This window comes from Equus quagga, chromosome 13, assembly GCF_021613505.1.
Source record: "Equus quagga isolate Etosha38 chromosome 13, UCLA_HA_Equagga_1.0, whole genome shotgun sequence".
Classification (NCBI taxonomy): domain Eukaryota; kingdom Metazoa; phylum Chordata; class Mammalia; order Perissodactyla; family Equidae; genus Equus; species Equus quagga.
In genome coordinates this window covers 100,577,268-100,581,945 of record NC_060279.1, presented here as the reverse complement: position 1 = coordinate 100,581,945, position 4,678 = coordinate 100,577,268, and positions in this window count along the sequence as shown.

The following is a 4,678-nucleotide window of genomic DNA, read 5'->3' as shown; positions in this document are numbered from 1 at the left end:
TTTTGGCAATCCGAATACAGCAATTCATCAAAAGGATCATACATCATGATCAAGTGGGATTCATACCAGGGACACAGGGATGGTTCAACATCTGCAAATCAATCAACGTGATACACCACATCAACAAACTGAGGAATAAAAACAACATGATCATCTCAATAGATGAAGAGAAAGCATTTGACAAGATCCAACAGCCATTTATGATAAAAACTCTGAACAAAATGGGGATAGAAGGGAACTACCTCAACCTAATAAAGGCCATATATGACAAACCCACAGCCAACATCAGACTCAATGGGCAGAAACTGAGCGTCATCCCCCTGAGAACAGGAAGGAGACAAGGATGCCCTCTATCACCACTCTTATTTAACATAGTACTGAAGGTCCTGGCCAGAGCAATCAGGCAAGAAAAAGGAATAAAGGGAATCCAAATAGGGAGGGAAGAAGTGAAACTCTTGCTGTTTGCAGACGACATGATCTTATATATAGAAAACCCCAAAGAATCCATTGGAAAACTTTTAGAAGTAATCAACAACTACAGCAAAGTTGCAGGGTATAAAATCAATTTACATAAATCAATAGCATTTCTATACTCTAATAACGAACTAACAGAAAAAGAACTCAAGAACACAATAACATTCACAATTGCAACAAAAAGAATAAAATACCAAGGGGTGAATTTAACTAAGGAAGTGAAAGACCTATACAATGCAAACTACAAGGCTTTTCTGAAAGAAATGGATGACGACATAAAGAGATGGAAAGACATTCCATGCACATGGATTGGAAGAATAAACCTAGTTAAAATGTCCATTCTACCTAAAGCAATGTACAGATTCAACCCCATCCCAATCAGAATCCCAAGGATATTCTTTACAGAAATAGGACAAAGAATCCTAAAATTCATATGGGGCAACAAAAGACTCTGAATTGCTAAAGCAATCCTGAGAAAAAAGAACACAGCTGGTAGGCATCACAATCCCTGACTTCAAAACATACTACAAAGCTACAGTAATCAAAACAGCATGGTACTGGTACAAAAACTGGTGCACTGATCAATGGAACAGAATTGAAAGCCTAGAAGTAAAACCACACATCTATGGACAGGTAATCTTTGACAAAAGAGCTGAGGGCATACAATGGAGAAAAGAAAGTCTTTTCAACAAATGGTGCTGGGAAAACTGGAAAGCCACATGTAAGAGAATGAAAATTGACCATTCCTTTTCACCATTCACCAAAATAAACTCAAAATGGATCAAGGACCTAAAGCTGAGACCTGAAACCATAAGGCTTCTAGAAGAAAATGTACGCAGTACACTCTTTGACATCTGTATTCAAAGGACCTTTTCAGACACCACGTCTTCTCAGACAAGGGAAACAATAGAAAGAATAAACAAATGGGATTTCATCAGACCAAAGAGCTTCTTCAAGGCAAATGAAAACAGGATTGAAACAAAAAAAAATCCACTAACTGGGAAAAAATATTTGCAAGTAATACATCCCACAAAGGCTTAATATCCATAATATATAAAGAACTCACACAACTCAACAACAAAAAATTAAACAACCCGATAAAAAAATGGGCAGGAGACATGAACAGACATTTCTCCAAAGAAGATACATGGATGGCCAATAGGCACATGAAAAGATGTTCATCGTCACTGATCATCAGGGAAATGCAAATCAAACTACACTAAGATATCACCATACACCCATTAGAATGACAAAAATAACTAAAACAAATAGTAACAAATGTTGGAGAGGTTGTGGAGAAAAAGGAACCCTCATACACTGATGGTGAGAGTGCGGACTGGTGCAGCAACTATGGAAAACAGTATGGAGATTCCTCAAAAAATTAAAAATAGAACTACCATACGATCCAGCTATCCCACTACTGGGTATCTATCCAAAGAGCTTGAAGTCAGCAATTCCAAAAGTCCCACGCACCCCAATGTTCATTGCAGCATTATTTACAATAGCCAAGACGTGGAAGCAACCTAAGTGCCCATCAACACAGGATTGGATAAAGAAGATGTTGGATATATATACAATGGAATACTACTCAGCCGTAAAAAAAGAACAAAATCGTCCCATTTGCAACAACTTGGATGGAACTTGAGGGAATTATGTTAAGTGAAATAAGCCAGTTAGAGAAGGACAATCTTTGTATGACTCCACTCATATGAGGAATGTAAACATGTGGACAAAGAGAACAGATTAGCGGCTACCAGGGGAAAGTGGGGGTGGGGGGTGGGCACAAAGGGTGAAGGGTTGCACCTACAACACGACTGACAAACAATATTGTACATCTGAAATTTCACAAGATTGTAACCTATCATTAACTCAATACTTTTTTTTTTTTTTTAAAAAGGAAAAATCATACAGAACACTTTTCATCTGCCACTTTGAATTTTTGCAGGGACACTTCAAGTAGGGTAACTTTCTGTGGTCAAATACTTGCATATTGTCTTTTCATTGCTCTTTTCCCCTTCAGCCAACTGAGATAAAATATATATGTTAAATTCCAGAGATTTACATGAGGGCTAAATATAGGATTTGGGAAATAATGGAAATACAAAATGTAAAATGTAGGTTTAAGATATTTGCCATTTGCCCTAGGATGCCAAAGGAGTCTGGGACTGGCCTACTTGAGTTTAAAAGTTTTCGTTACAATGAATGTAGTAACAATGTGACTCTTCTAGCAACACACCATTCCATCTCCTGTAAGTGATATATAGTTTTGTGGCTCTAGCTATTATGATAGGAGAGTGGAAATTGGGGAGATCTTGGTAAATAGCTAAGAGCACAAATAAGGAGAGATGGCCAGTGATTACTATACAAATACTTTTATGACTTGTTTATATAACCTCCTATACTGTGAGTTCTCTTAGGTAAGAAAACAGCCTAACCATCTGTGAGTTCATAATTGGACTTTTAAGTTTAGCCATTTAAAAAACTGTCCTTTAGTACACCATACTTTCTAGTACCTCATACACAAGACCTATAAAACACGATTATGTCCTATTGTGTAGAACTAAAACAAGCAAATGTGTACAATGTTATACCACAAGCAAATCATGGCTACTTCATAATACAATCAGAAGGCAGGATAGCACATATAGGGATGCCATATGACTTATATTTTTGTGACGGCCATGGAAATGCCTAGGAGAGCAGAAACAAGGGCGAGCAGAATATCCAAGAGAATGACTCTCACAGTCCCAACATGTTTGGTGGGTCAAGATTGGAAGAAACAGATTCAGCTAGGCCACACCTCTCCATGCACTACATACCCAGGAAAAAAGAGGTAGGCTTGCATCCTTGGTCGTGAGTACAATTCTTTTGTTACTCACCTTTGTTTGCATATAATAGTATTTACTCACCTACAAATACAGATTTATTCAAATAAAATAATTCCTAGGTTCTCATAGTTCTGAATATTGATCATGTAATCTTACCTACTGTTGTAGTTATTTTATTCTAATATGCTCATCCTGCCTGCACTCTAAGAAAAAAAAAAAGAAAAATCTCTAAGCATGGATGTAATTATTAGTTAAGGCTAAATTTCACAAAGTTCTGTCCAGTTAGATAAGGAATTCTATCTTTTACATTATGCCACTTTCAAGTCTCAATATTTATCATGTCTGACTTTCCTCATCACTCACTGCTCTTTTTTTGCTCTGAAATTATCTGCAAGACCAGGACTGATGAGCAGGTTTCCATTTACGATCCACTGGTGATTACTGTCCCTTTCCATAGGCCAGAAGGCCTGTTTAACATTTTTAATTGTCAGATACTTGAACCACCAACCATTTTCCTGCTTACTTAGAACCGGTTTACAGCTCTACTCAACTGGTAAAAAACTCAGCTTATTTAAATATGTTTATTACATATGACGACTTCATGTATGTAGTGAATATTTGTTATGAGTTATCCTCCCCAAGAAGGGCCTTCAGTAACTGTTCAACTTGCAGCTGAGCTTACTATTTTCACAGAAAAGATGCTATAGATGTTATTATTCTAGCAGATTTCTAATTCTCAAACATCAAAATATCTCCAGTGACTTTTCATTTGGGATTTTCACAGACCCACATTTCTTATGAATTAAATCAAGTCATAAAAAGCTTATTTTACACATAGGCTTACTTATATATATATATTTCATAATTCTGTCTACTGTGACTCCTATACTCCCAAATTTTCCTTATCTATGTCCCTTCTTAATCTCCCTTTCTTTAGTATGAATTCTCTGATATTGAATAAGGTGTAAGCTATGGCTAGAAGTACCCCTGTAATCATGACAACTATAGGATTCCCTCCAGTATGAATTCTCTGGTTTTGTGTAAGGTTTAAGCCACAGCTAAAGGTCCTTCTACGTTTATTATATTCATGTATTGATGACTAACAGCGTTCTCACATTATAAGGATTATACATTATGAGGATTTTGTTTCAGTAGGAATTCTCCAGCTGAATGACCTAAAGACCTTTCTCTACATTGATTACAATCAGGGCTGTTACTTCCCAAAGTGAATCATCTCATGCTAAGAAAGGTCTGAGAGGTTTGGTGGTTCTACCATAGCTGAAAAAACTTAAATACACCCTTGGACTGAGTATTTCCAGTCTTAGTATAAATTCAACAGAATTACATACACACACACAAAGACACATACAAGAATA